The 15,449-nt window shown below is 49.3% G+C and overlaps 1 protein-coding gene across 4 annotated transcripts in view; it reads left to right on the top strand.

Moving 5' to 3' along the window:
* Window positions 1-15,449, top strand: part of LOC142592606 (putative protein kinase C delta type homolog) — a 556,922-nt gene that overhangs the window by 291,560 nt on the left and 249,913 nt on the right. The window lies entirely within an intron of this gene.

Genomic DNA, 15,449 nt, shown 5'->3' with positions numbered 1-15,449 from the left:
TGATATTGCCTTGCTTAGTAACTCAAGGGACAAACTGCAATGCATGTTCACTGAGCTGGAGAGGCAAAGTCGAAGGGTAGGTCTAAAAATTAATCTGCAGAAAACTAAAGTAATGTGTAACAGTCTCGGAAGAGAACAGCAGTATATATATACATGTATATACACATGTATATATACAGGGCGTTTCAGCGAACACCTTTACATTTTTTTTTGAAAGTTGCCTGTGGCAGATAGCTCAATTCTAGTTTATGAGCCGGTCTACTCGAACCGGCGGACACTACCTGCACAATAAATTGAAATGCATCAGCGAATAATTAACAAGAAGTCACTAATTACCTTTTAACTAATTATCTTATGACCCATTTTGCAATTTACACATTCTAGCGGTAGACTTCGCAAGGCGGATCCACTCGGAGCGAATTCTCAAGAAGGCAGCAGTTTTTGAGTTATAAATTCCCGATATTTACGGAGAAATGCATTGACGTTCCACTTACTTGTGTGCTTCAGTGCATGAAACGATGTTTTCTTAACAAATTAACTGGGACGCCAATGCATTTCTCTGGCAAATTATATCTCGAAACTGGTGTCATCTTGAAAATTCATTGAAAGTGGATCCGCCTTGCGAACTCCACGGCTAGAATTTGTGATTTGCAATATGGTCCATAATGTAATTAGCTAAAATGTAATTAGTGAATTTTTATTGATTAGTTGATTTTGCATCTCAATTTGTTGTACAACTATTGTCCGCCGCTTCGAGTAGACCGGCTCCTGAGCTAGAATTGTGATATTTTCCACAGGCAACTTTTAAAGATTTTTGGAAGTATTCGCTGAAACACCCTGTATAAATCAGCTGAATGTGGTCTGCTGCTGCGGACCACAAGCATTGCGCTTGGTTCCTCGAAGAGGCAGCGGCGTGTGTCGAGTGACCTCCTGAAGAACATTTTGCAATGTGGTGATCGCCGTTTAAATCATAGATCCGGGACATGTAAGAGGTGCAACGCAAGCTATAGCTTTTCGCTCGCATTTACCGCTGAATCACCACTGAATTGATCTTAAGCCTACTTTTTGATAGTTAATAAATGCCTGTAGTGGTTGCTAATACGTTTATTACTGCCTTTACTCGTTTTATTAGAATATAGTGTAGAGACAAGTGATGTGTTCAGTGTTTGTTAGATTGGACAATCATATAAAATCGCACGGAAACTCCACGTGCTCTCACCGAAACTCCACGCTAAATGGTATGTACGCGCTGCTAAAATTGTTAAGGTCCAATGACTCATATATAATAGGCTTCCCACATCTAGATGCTACATTTAGACAGTGTGCGTATTTTACTTTCAATGCGGTGTTGCTCTTTCTTTCTACCCCCTTATTTTCTCCTCTTTTCTTTCCCCGTCAACGACGCAGAGTAATAAAACAAGAACTATATCTAGTAAACCTCCATGCTTTTCTCTTCATCGTTTTCCTCTCTCTTTAATATTGTTCTTCTTCTAAACGCAGCGGTGGTTAATGTTCTGCCCAAACCAACGCTTTGTTTTTTGTCTCAATTTTTATAAGTACGTTGAATTCGTAACGGCAGGGTGTCCTTGCAATGCTGTTTATCATCTGTTTATCAGATGCTGCAAGAATAAGCGCTGCCATACTTCGGGGCGTGCGCATCATTTCTCTTATTGCGGTAACCATTATGTGGACACTCCTAGCGAGTTTTCGCCGTCGCCGTGATGTGACGTATAAAGTCCAACAGCGATAAGATCCTATATCGCCCCGCAAACCGTGTACTGTCAGTGCGAGGGTGAGCTGAAATGTATGGTGGTTTGATGTGCGTCGTCTTCCCACGCGCTCCATCTTAGACGGCACGTGCTGAAGCGCGAGATAGAAGGGGGGGGGGGGGGGGGGGAACGGCGCAGTTACGTGATCAAGAATGCGCTAGGAGAGCAGTTGATTTCCTCCTAAAGGTTCGTTCTCCCGCCGCCGAAATGATCCATCGTTCCCATTGCTCTAATTTCAGACTGCCGGAGATGCTGTCACTTCTCGAAATACCATGAAAACTAGGAAAGAGTATGCAATTTTCCACTACTAGCATGCCCCCGCCAATTTTAGTATTGCGTCATTTTGCCCTGCTGGCTGACGAAAGCTTGACTTCCCGATTCCGATGCGATGATTTCGACTCCGATGCACACGCACAGGATACGCCTGCGAGTGGGCGTGTGCATGTATGTGCAGTAGTTTTTTTCACCTCGCGTCGAAAGGCCATTTGCAGAGTGTCGGGAGAGTGGCTCAGGCTCAGTGCCAGTTCGGGTTCTGATTGGTGTGCAGCAAGGAATTCTGGCGGTAGCGGTGACAGAAATTGGTTTCGAGTCAATCGGCGCCAGCAGACGCCACCGCCGAATCTGATTCCGTGCTGGTTTAGACGCCGAAAGTCACAGTGCGAACGTAGCTTTAGCCCCGCCGTGGCTGCGCACGGATGGGTATCGATATGATTGTGTGCATACGCGACACACGCGCTATCTCTTGGAAGTAATCTGAGATGGCTCCAGAATATAACGGCACGCAGAGATGGCTGGTGGCTTCGTGTGAGCTAGGTTCACCCACTCCTAGTGTTCAAGGTCGCGTAATCACAAGCTCTGGAGATGTGTTAATTGAAGCGAGAAGCAGCACGAAGCGTTCCGCTAATTCCTCTGCCTGCGCTCTTCTTCAAGCTAGCGTTGTGAGAACGAGTGTCCACGGTCATCGAGTGAAATATGTTCATGTTTGTCTGTGCGAACGCAACACCACGTTCATAATTCAACTAGTAAGCAAACGTTTACTGCACCTTACACAGCTGGTAAACTACAAGCCTTCGTGTAGTTCTCTAATACTCTGCTTTTCCTACGAATACTTCGCCTTTGGGGAGAATCTGCTATTACATTGTATTGCCACATTCGATATGGTCGCCGCGTGTATGTGCCAGGCGATGAGAACGACGCTGAAATAGCGCGCGAGTAGAAAAACAGAGACGACAACGACGTCGCGTTGACTGCTCTGATAAAGTGCATTTACACGTCCTCGACACCGGCTTTCCCGTCTCCTACTAGGCTGTGACACTGGTGGAGGTGCGGGGTAAGATTGCCTCATGATCGGCACCCCTTCGCGGAGCCATACATCGAACGCGGAATCACCTGCGTTCGTCGAAACTCCTTTTCACCGATACAGTCGCCGCCTGACACCCGAGTTCAACTCTTTGCAGGGCCCTGCAAGAACGCGTCTACCAATTTCCGCCATGGCCACTGCAAATCCGTCGCAGGTGACGCTGCAGAATCCCAAGATCCCAGAAAGTTTCCATGGTGACGCTTTTGAAGATGTCCAAGATTGGCTGGACCAATTTGAGCGTTTCGCCAGTTATAATGACTGAGGCTCCCAGCAAAAGTTGTCTACTGTCTCTTTTGCTCTTCAAGACAGTGCGCGTACGTGGTTTGTGAACAGGCAGAGAAATTTGACCACGTGGGATGCCTTCCGCACCCAGCTGCTAGACACATTCACTAGTAGCGACAGAGGAGACAACGCGCAGCGCCTTCTCGAATCCCGTATTCAAAAACCAAACAAGAGCGTTGCCATGTTTGCAGAAGATATGCCCCACCTTTTCCGCAGAGCAGACCCTGAGATGGCCGAAGAAAAGAAGTTGCGCTATCTCTTGCGCGGAGTGAAGGAGGAACTGTTTGTGGGGCTCATCACGAACCCACTGACGACAGTGGCCGAATTCGCCAAGGAGGCTACCGCTATAGAACGGGCACTACAGCAACGGTACCGCCAATATGACCACAAGAGCTCGCCGGTGAATGCTTCAATTCTACCTGAGAGCTGCAGCACGTCTCTGCGTGAAGTCATCCGAGAGATTATGCGAGAGGAGATCAGGCAGCTCGGGATCTCTCCCATGGCACCAGCGGTGGCTTCTGTCGCTGACATCGTTCGGGAGGAAGTTCGAGAGGCCTTTTCGTCGCCCGACTGGCAGGCAGTGCCGCGACGATTAACCTACGCGGAGGCTGTCGGTCGTCCACCTCCCGCCACTTCGATGCTGCTCACACCGTCGACCACTATGACGCAGCCATCGCCACCATCCCCGACGCCCTATTTTCGATAGTCACAGCCGCCGCCAACTCTGCCGTATCGCCGCCAGTCGATCGCTGAGCCTCGCTTCTACAGTGAATCCAATGCCGGCTACCCGCTTCGAAAGACCGATTTGTGGCGCACCACTGACCGCCGGCCGCTATGCTTTCATTGCGCGAAGCAGGACATGTTTACCGCGCGTGCCACTACTGCGCGGCTGTGTATCCAAGATTTCCCAACTGCAATTACCCTGCGTCTGATGCTGCACGTAGCTGCGACGGAAATTCTACAAACTTTCGGCCAGAAAGCTCAACGACGCCTCGATCGCGTTCCCCTTCTCCGGCTCGTTACACCCCACCAACCCGTCGCGATTTCTCTGACGCCTCTAGGGGCAGGACCCCTAGCCCGCGCCGGGGATGCTAGACGCAGCGACCCCCGGGGGTGAGGTTGCAAACCGGCTAGATATCCAAGAGCCCCCATATCCGACGATCGATGACTCTACAACTCCGACGACTCGAACCACACCCCCTGTAACCGACGCCGTCAGCGCCGATCTCGTCGTTTGCCTTGACGGCCACCAAGTGGTCGCACTCGTCGATACTGGTTCGCATTTTTCGATAATAAGTAAAAAGCTAGCCAATAGGCTGAGAAAAGTGAAGACGCCGTGGACCGGGCCCAACATCAGAACTGCCGGTGGCCAGTTGATGACGCCGATTGGGAAATTCACACTTAAGATAGCAATCGCCGGTGCAACCTTTGTCGCCACCCTCGTCATTCTCTTTGAGTGTTATAAAAAAACTTATATAGGGGATGGATTTCTTGAGAGAGTACGGTGCAGTGAATAATGTCCGTGACCTCGTCGTCACATTTTCTACGAGCTCGGATGACGTCGACCCCGCGGAAAACCAGCGACCCCGCTTACGTATCGCTAACGACGACGTCACGCTTCCGCCGCGAAGCTGTTTCCTCGTACCTGTAATCTGCGACAACTTGAACACCGGGACTGGCGTCGCTGAACACATCGACGCACTGGTACTGAGTCAAGGGGTTTCCATCGCCAGGGCCGTAATTAACGTACACGACGGACATGATGAACTCCTGCTGACGAATTTTACCAGAAACGTCGACACATTGTTAAAGGCACGGCTGTTGCTTACTTCGACGAATTTACCTCAATACAGGACTGCCTCTCAGTGGAGTACGCGCCGTTCACCGTGGTTATGCCTGCCCCTATGGTTGACATCAGTCCCACCTTATCGCCCGTGCAACGCAACAGCCTTCTTGAGCTCATCGATGAGTTTAAGAGCTGTTTCTCATCCACGTCACGAGTTAGCCAGACGCCGCTCACTAAGCACCGTATTATCACCGAAGTCGACGCCACAGACCAATTCGGCAGAATCCTTATCGTGTAGCACCTAAAGAGCGCGAGGCAATATAAACACAAGTGAAGACCATGCTTGAGGACGGAGTTATTCGGCCCTCTAAGAGTCCTTGGGCATTGCCTGTCGTATTGGTGAAAAAGAAGGACGGCAGCCTGCTCTTCTGCGTCGACTATCGAAAACTCAACCAGATCACAAAGAAACACGTTTATCCGCTACCGTGTATCGACGATTCACTGGACAGGCTACGAAACGCACATTACTTTTCGTCGATGGACTTGAAAAGCGGCTACTGGCAAATAGAAGTTGATGACAGAGACCGTGAGAAGACCGCTTTTGTGACGCCCGACGGACTCTATGACATAATTTCAGGTGCTCCCCTTCGGTATGTGTTCTGCGCCAGCAACGTTTCAACGACTAATGGACACGGTACTCTCAGGTCTCAAATGGCAAACCTGTCTGGTGTACCTCGACGACGTGATTGTTTTCTCCGTCAAGTTCGAGGAACACTTACAGAGACTACAGACGGTCTTTGGAGCAATACGCTCAGCCGGTCTAACTTTGAAACCTGAAAAGTGCCATTTTGGTTTTGAAGAACTTCAATTTCTCGGTCACGTTGTTAGTCGTGAAGGTGTCCGACCTGACCCTGATAATATCTCTGCCGTCGTTAATTTCCCAACATCATCAGATAAAAAGGCAGTGCGACGTTTTCTTGGCCTTTGCGCCTACTACCGACGGTGTATCGCGGAATTTTCGCATATCGCATGGCCATTAACACATCTTACCACAGAAGATGTCCGCTTTGTTTAGGGTGAAGACCAGCAACGGGCTTTTGATGTCCTACGGCAACGCCTGCAGACGCCTCCCGTGCTCGCACACTTTGATGAAGACGCCCCTACGATTCTTCATACCAACGCTAGTAATGTCCGCCTTGGCGCAGTGCTTTTACAGCGGCAGGACGGCGCCGAAAGAGTGATTGCTTACGCCAGCAGGACGACATCAAGAACGGAGGCTAACTACTCTACTGCAGAAAAAGAATGTCTCGCACTGGTGTGGGCCGTCCTGAAATTTCGGCCATATTTGTATGCTCGGTGCTTCACCGTTGTCAGTGATCATCATGCACTTTGCTGGCTGGCTAATTTAAAGGATCCAGCTGGTCCGCTTGCGCGCTGGAGTCTTCGGCTCCGAGAGTTCGACTTCACTGTTGTATACAAACCGGGGAAACGACACATCGACGCCGACTGCCTTTCTCGGTCTCCTGTTGAGACTACAGTGCACGACGATGATGACGCGGCTTTTCTAGGCGTGCTAGATACTGTGGCCGTTTCACGCCAGCAACGCGAGGACACAGAACTTGTTCCTCTTTTCGATTACTTAGAGGGAAGAACAAGCAGCGTGCTGAGGTTATTCCCCAGAGGGCTGCCTTCATTCTGCTTACGCCACAACGTTCTCTATAAAAAGAACTTTTCACCTAGTGGCAGCAGCTACCTACTCGTCATTCCAGCATCTTTTCGCGACGAAGTCCTACATGCCTGTCACAACGAGCCGACCGCTGGTCACTTAGGCTACACTCGGACATTGGCAAGAATTAGGCTAAAGTACTATTGGCCGAGACTTGCGTCGATCGTGAAACGTTACATGCAGACATGCCTGGATTGCTAGTGTCGCAAAGCGCTACCCGGCAAGCCAGCTGGACTGCTGCATCCTGTTCAGATACCTCAAGCACCGTTCGAGCAAATTGGCATGGACCTTGTAGGTCCGTTTCCACTGTCTACTGCCGGAAATAGATGGATAATCGTCGTCACGGATTATCTTACGCGATACGCCGAAACAGGTGCTATCCAACGTGGAACAGCAGCCGAAGCAGCGCGATTTTTTGTCGAAGCCGTCGTCCTCAGGCACGGCGCTCCCGCAGTGGTCATAACAGACAGAGGAGCTGCGTTCACGGCTGCGCTTCTGGATACCGTTTTGCGACTAAGTGGTACCACTCACCGAAAGACCACGGCTTATCATCCCCAAACCAATGGGCTGACCGAACGTTTGAACAAGACTCTGGCAGACATGATGAGTATGTACACGGTCGTCCACTTCCAATTTGAACACGGCTCCGGGCGGCCGGCGAGGCAGGCGTAAAGCCCCTTGATAATTTGAAAGTAGCGACACTCTCCTCCTCACAGCGGTTTCCTCCTCAATTCTCCTCGCCCGCCGGCTGCGCACGGCGCGCTTTTCCTCCTGGACTCCCGCGGACGCGCCGTAGGATTCTATGGAGGCGTGTTATTTGGGCCCGTTGCGCGCCCCTGTGGGGTTGAAAATTTTGAGAAATGCTAATAACAGCATCGATAATGCTGGAGGCAACGTTTATGAGGAGGTTGGTTTTTTCTTAAAGCCGTATGAATGGGGTATACCGATGTAAAGGGAGCTTTGAGGCGAGTTCTATATTCCAGACAATTTTTCTGCCTCATGATCAGATGCTTTACTTCGTGCGTCTGATCTAGTATTGCTTGTCACACATCCCTTTGTGTGTGGCTTGTTAAGCGACCGCCTTAGACCTCTATTTCAAGGTCCCGCTGTGAGCTACAGAAAATATCACGTGACCGAAGGCGGGAAGCGAACCAAATCATGGGCAGCCGAGTATGAGAGTTGCTTAATGATTCTTCATGCACTCTAATCAATCTTAATCTTCTTTAATACCATCTAATCAACCTTAATCCTCCCTAATCCACCTTATGTCAATCACTAATGATTCATTAACTTGGGCAATCCTTCTCTTAAACAGGGGTGGACATGCTTTGGATCACTTCTGGCCTTCCTTGGGTCACGTGATACTTCCAGTTTACAACGCAACCTTGAAACAGAGATCTGAAGGCTTTCGCCTTAAAACTTAAAACTCAATGTTGACTAGCTAACGCTCATCACCTGGAATACCACGGGTATACTTGCCACTAATTTTTTTCAGGGTGCGAAGCAGAATCTATAATGCTGCACGTCCGACTGAATAACAACAGTTAGCGACGTGCGAGGTGATCGAGCCGCCCCAGAATATTAAGCATACTGAGGACAACCGCAACAAAAACGCTGGTGAGCAAGCCAGAAGAACGAAAAAAAAAATGCAGCATTACGAAATGCTTTGCTACGAGCTATAAGAAAGACGCCTCAGCCCGCAAACAACGCTGTTCTTTGTGGGAACAAAGTTCTTTCGGCCAATGTCATGCAGCCACTGCTTCCTGCGCAAGCCGTCATGCTTTCCTTGTGGTATCATAAAAACGGCATAACCATCTTCAGGCTTCTTGCGGCAGTTATATGCACAACAGCCCGACATAGCGCTACCACAGAGAGCAGGAAACACAGCGTACAACGTTCGCTACGCCGAGCTAAAGCGCCAAGCCAGCCGTGCTCAGGAGGAAAATGGCGCGAACAAAAAAGAAAAACGCAAGCAAAACTCAAGATCCGCGCGTTTCCAAGGGCAACGGCAGGGAGACCAATCATCGTGCAGAAAAACGGGGGCAAAACTGGTTGCCCCGGGGGGAACGCGCGACGGGCGAGGAGGAGGCGAGGAGGTCGCGCGGCGGCGGCAGAGTTCAAAGAGTGTCGCTACTTTCAAATTATCAAGGGATTTTAGGCCGGCGTAGAGTTACTGTATATGCTACCGTAGGTAGCAGAGTTGCGCGTAGGTCCGCCATCTTGCCTGAGAAGCAACCAAGTCTATGCGGCGAAGCCGCACTCCGTTTTTGCAGGCGACATGCCTAGCGTATCGTCGATCGACCGTGGGCGCTTTTGCATCGCTTGTGCACCGCTTTTCCGCCTAATCGCAAACAAAGCGCATCGAAACAGCTGGCTGGATTAGATTGTGAAGAAAAAGGCGCTGCCTTTTTTAGCGCGCGGCGTAAGATGCAGCGCGTATATTAGTTTTTTTTTTACTTGCGTTCACCTGAGCACTTTCTCCACCCTAATAACGTATGGGCACTCGCGTGTCTAGGATAGATTGTGTATCCTATATACGCCGATCAGATGCAGCATTCGTGAACCGCGACGGTAACGATTAGATCGCACCGAATAAACTTAGGGAATATGGTGATGTTATATTATAGATTCCGGAAATCCTACAAAAAGTTTCGTGCGAAAAAGCTACTTCACAAGGTAGTATAAGGTTCGAAATAACAGCGTATTAAAAACTCGACAAACTTTAGTAATTGAGGTAAACAATCAGATACTTTAATAACTTTCCTTCGCTTGAATACTGCTTGGCACTCAGGTTTTGTTTCCACAGAGATAAATACGCTACTAAGAGCAGTGCAGTGCTCTTTTAGCATTTAAACAGTAACGAAAAGCACCGAGCCGCAACTACCTCTTTTTTGGCAATAAAATCACAATGCGAATTTCAGAGAAAAAAAAACAAAAACACTAGTGTATGCCCGTGAAAATATTTTGATATAGTGAGCTTTATATCAAGTAGTGCTCTTTTGCAAAGGGAACTGTACTAAATATAAAGAGGCCCATACTTGCTTATGTGCCATAGCTCTCAACATGTAGCCAGTCTAAAATATTACTGGTGAATCAATGACCAACCATTGATATTTCGACTCTGGTACCCCACTAGATATTGTGGAGGAATATATCCATCTACCAGCAAGCAATGGATATCAGCTACACCTGCAAGTGTGATTTCATTATGTGCCTTTTCACTGCAGGGATTCCAAAAGTAGCCTTCTGTGGGAGTGCGGCGAAAGTTTTTCTCACAGGATTGACATAGCTACATTATAGGGAATAATTCAAAACACAGTTAGGCCCTTACCGTATGTTAAATGACGATCATTCATTCCTCTTGCATCCTGCTTCACATAAGCTGTAGTAGATTAAATATCTTTACTTAGTAGTAACCTCTTTCATATTCAGAAACAACCCAAGCAGTGCATAATCATTAAAATATGAGCTGGCTTTTTTACGACACTTCTGTGAAAGCAGTGTGGTGCGTCACATGCAGAAAACTGGTAATTCCAGCTAAATCTTCTGTATTACTCTACGTGCTTCCATTATTTAAAAAAAAATCCAGACTTGCAGTAGCTTTTATGACAGCTGTGAATTTTTTAGCACAGCCCAAAAAGCGCGTAGCTGTTAGTCAAGCAATTTCATCTCATACACACTCGACGCAATAGGCAGTTGACTGAACATTTGTTTTTTCAGGTGTCTTTACCTGAACACCCTTCACTAGTTTTACAAAGGAAGAAAAAATTACCGACGATTACGTTACTTCCTAATGCGAAATTTGAGCGCAGCAAATAAGCTGTTTCACCTTTTGGATAGATTGAGGCAAAGAAATCGAGCAACACATGTATGCGCTATCACATAATTTTTTTTTATTTTTCACACGTATTCCTTTAACAAAGACTCCACTAACAGTTCTTGACAGTCATGAAGGAAGCTTTGTGGTCGGAGAAATAGACTGATATATGTTCGACTTGGTACACCAATGCTTGATTCTCAAAGACGAGATCTATACAAGTGCCTCGCGAGGTTGTCACAGCCGTGGGGGAAGCAGAGGCTAAGCGCCGCCGCCGAGAAGACCCTGCCGTTCGCGCCGCCGAAGCGGAGGCTCATCGCCGCCGTCGAGAGCAACCAGCAGTAAGCGAGGCTGAAGCAGAAGCTCATCGCCGCCGCCGAGAAGACCCTGCAGTTCGCGCCGCCGTCGAGAGCAACCAGCAGTAAGCGGAAGCGGAGGGGGGCGGCGTGTACACCCAGCGGCAAACGATGGGGGCAGAAGCGCGCGCAGCAAGCGGACAACACGATAAAGGGAGGAGGGAAGAGATAGCAGCGACTGACTGATGCCGCTGACGGCGATAGTGAGTCAACCCCAGCTATCCGCCACACAAGAACAGGGGGGGGGGGGGACCCTTTCCTCCTCTTTCTGCATGGCGGCGACGGTGTTCTATGCAGTCACGTTATCTTGACTCTCTAGCGGCGTCAGCGGCATCCAGCGGTATCAGTCGGTCGCTGCTAGCGCTGGGGGGATGAAAGGGGGGCGGAGCTGGTTACGAGGCCGACGACGACGCCGACGACGACGCGAAACCCAGGAACGGACGCCAAAGAGCTGCGCTCTAAAACAATTACTGCAGTAAGGTGTCACGACGCAGGCCGACGAAACAAACGTGAGATGCGCTGCGCACGTTGCGTTGTTGCTGCGCAGCTAGTACGCACGTGGACAGCGAACGGCAAGATTATGGTGGCTAGAAGGGAGAGGTGACGCCAGCGCCGGCATATCCGCCGAGAAAATGGGATCCTCTCGTTCATGCGCTGCCGCAAAGGCCGGTGGCCTTCTAGCCACCATAGCAAGATCGGCCGGATTGGATTTGAATTTGACTGGCGATAACTTGTGTCAATCCAGTTCGCTGCAGCGGCGGCGTCGGGCAATACAACAATTGGCCCGAACATCTGCTTCTCCGCAATGCGCGGTTGCTTGGCTACCACGTGATGACGTTCTGCCAATAGAGGCGCTAGCGGCGTGATAAAACAGACGCGCAACTCTGCTACCTGCGGTAGCACATACAGTAACTCTAGGCCGGCGTAGTGTTCCTGTATATGCTCCCGCAGGGAGAAGAGTTGCGCATACCTTTTCCGGCGCCGCTCGCACCGCTATTGGCCGAGCGCGAAAAAATGACGTCAAATGATCCGCGCCACTGCGAAGCCAACTTTACGGGCGCATCGCCAACTCATGCGAATTTGTCGTTTCCGTCAGTGCCATCGCCATTGCAATCAGCGGACCGTCGATCGTGCGTTGAGAGGAGCAGCTGCGGGTTTCAGGTACGGTATTCGACGATGTGAAGTCAAGGACCTTGGTGAAGTGATACGAAACACATCGTACTGGCACTTGTATTCCAGTATGTCGGGGTGCGGCGCACCACACTGCACAAACCGCACGGAAGTCAGCCATAGGAGTAAATGCTTCAGCCAAGCAAACTAGCTGGAGACACACTGATACTATAGTGAGAGTGTTGTTGCTAACAAGTCTGGGCTTCTTGAGTTTGAATGCACCCTTCAGAGTTTAAAATTAAAATGAATAATATGTACCTCTCTCGTCAACCGCGATTTCTGAAGAGCTAGGACATCGTTGCAGAAAGCACACAAGGGAACAAGGATAAAACGGGTGCTAAGTTGGCATATGCATATTTAGCTCTCGAGCTGTGATAATTGTAATATATTCCTTCTCCGTGTGAAGTTTTGAGAACAGTAAAATTGATTCTAGTCAATTTATTGTCTTGAAGTGCACAGGCTTATTTATTTTGTTAACTAATTGCTGCCATAGAAGCTAAGCCGCAACTGTATGTGTGCTAGCTTGTGAGCATCATGTATCGGCCAGTGGAACAAAAACTTGTCGTTCATTTAAACACGCTAGAAATCTACGTTGTGCTTTGGTGAATGCTGTTTCCTGTGGGCGGGAGTGGAGTGAATGCACTGTTCAATGACGTAAAATTTCCTTGCCTCTGATGCGATAGGTCACAAAGCTTTGCAACCTGGCTTTTTGGCCAAAAGCTGCTTCAGTGATTTCATTGATTTGATACGGTGTCTTCAACTACTGGCTTTTTTCCGAGTGGTAAGAGATCAAGAAAAATGTGTTGTCAGATTACAGTCTGCACCGTGTGAATAATTACTCTGCAAGTTTGCCATCTTGATGTGATTAGTGCAATAAAAATAACCTACTCTTAATAGCTTGTTGCCTTTCCAGTTTCTTTGAATTCTGCCCCCAAGGTTCTAAGAACCAGCACACTTGGCCTGCTGCCAGCAGCCGTTCATGCATTCCCTTGTATGAAATAAATTTGATCTAGAAGCTCTTGCATCTTGAATCTTTTTCTACTTGCAGATTTGCTGCTACTATATAGCTGATTAGTCTGCGGTATGAATGAATCGTAAAAGCAAGCTTTGCTTAAAATGTGCGCATGTGAACATTTGAAATGCGCTTAAATCTGTGTCTGCACCGCATGTATCGAAAACGTGCAGCTGTTGTGAACTATGGTTAGTGATAAATGACGCTCTGTTAACGGTCACTGACATAACTGCAGGCACGATAGCTCTCTTGGCGACGGTCATTAATCGGCTGGTTTCGGCAGCCAAAATGCGCTAAGTGTCCACCTTACGTGTGTGAAGTTTTAAACACTCTTTAAAACATTTCTTGCTTTCTGACAGTGATAAGACAACTTCATATGCATGCTGAAAATCATTGCACCGCGTTTTGTGGCAACGTACTGCGCGTTTGCGAGCGAACTTTGGAGCTGTTCGAGCCACGGGAGTATATTATTTTGGGGAATGGAAGGCGGTCCTACCCCCTATTTGTACGTTCATGTGTGTGTTTGTATATGCGTGTTTACATAGGTACATATAAAGTTTCGGTTGGTTGGAAGCCCACCCCCTACGACTGCGCGAATGACTCGTTCGAGCGTAGCCTGTATTAAGAAGTGCCCTTTGCTAAGCGCCTGCGAACAATTGGCGCTTGTAGCTCGCGACCACTAGAGAAAAAGGCGGAACACCGCGCGGCATTTGGCTCCTGCGCGCACGGGGAGTGGCTTCGCTGCAGAGCTGGATCACGACGGCGGACCTATGCGCAACTCTGCTCCCTGCGGGCGCATATACAGGAACACTAGGCCGGCGCTCCGCGGAGCGCCGCTTGTGGGCGCCGGGGTAACTAACGCGCCGGCGCACTGGCAGCCACAGGCGTGGCCTCAGCTGCGTCGTCTGCTACAGCGCTATAGACGCTAGCCTCTATAACAGCGCGCCAGCACAAACTAGACGACACGGCTGATGCCACACCTGTGGCTGCCAGTGCGCCGGCGCGTTAGTTACCCTGGCGCCCACGAGCGGCGCTCCGCGGAGCGCCGGCCTCGCCAGCCGCCCGGAGCCATGTTCAAATTGGAAGTGGAAAACCGTGTACATCGACGTCGACCACAGGAACTGGGACGAGATTTTACCATATGTTACATTTGCGTATAACACGGCTAGCCAAGAGACAACACGCGTGGCAGCTTTCGACCTCGTTTACGGCCGGGAAGTGACAACAATGTTGGACGCAATGCTGCCACACGAGTGCGCTGACGACAAGACTGGTGCCGGGGAATTTACGCAACGCGCAGAGGAAGCCAGGCAGCTTGCGCGTTTGCGCATCAAAGAACAACAGGAATACGATGCCCGACACTACAATCTTCGACACAGACCCGTCACATACAACGTCGGTGACCAGGTGTGGGTCCGGACTCCTATTCGTCGGCGGGGGCTGTCTGAGAAGCTCCTGCGAAGATACTTCGGGCCATACACTGTTCTGCGCCGCATCAGCGACAGTCATAACTGCTCCAAACGCCGGCGGCATCTGCCCGAGGTTGTGCACGTGCTTCGTATGAAGCCATACTTTTCCTCGGGACCTCAACTTTGCACCGTCTGTGCACAGCCTTCGGAGATTGGTGCATCGGAACGATGCCTTTTTTTCCAAAGGAGGGGCAAATGCCACATCCTATATGGTCGCCGCGGGTATGTGCCAGGCGATGAGAACGACGCTGAAGTAGCGAAGTAGCGAACGACGCTAGAGTAGAAAAACAGAGACGACAACGACGTCGCGTTGACTGCTCTCATAAAGTGCATTTACACGTCCTCAACACCGCCTTTCCCGTCTCCTACTGGGCTGTGACAATATTACATACCTTGGTGCAAAGAAATATGTACAGAATGAATAACTATAAATCGTCCAGATATTTCCCTGGTTTTTTATGATTCCATGCATTCTTGTCGTTTGTATCGGGAAGCTGAATGTTATTACACAAATGGCAACATAAGCAAAGAAACGATAATTATGTTTTCTGTGCCTGATTTTCAGCAGCACGAAGTAGACAGAGAATAAGAAACACAGAAGCGCCTTTGTGTGGTCTGCTTCGCGCACCGGAAAAGAAGGGACAGCAAGCTCCACCGACTTGCCCAGCAACGAGTCCTTTTGAGCGATTACTGGAGTGTCAA

This window comes from Dermacentor variabilis, chromosome 9 (genome assembly GCF_050947875.1).
Source record: "Dermacentor variabilis isolate Ectoservices chromosome 9, ASM5094787v1, whole genome shotgun sequence".
In the NCBI taxonomy this organism is placed as follows: Eukaryota; Metazoa; Arthropoda; class Arachnida; order Ixodida; family Ixodidae; genus Dermacentor; species Dermacentor variabilis.
Note: the sequence above shows the minus strand (reverse complement) of the source record. Positions and strands in the feature narration are given on the sequence as shown.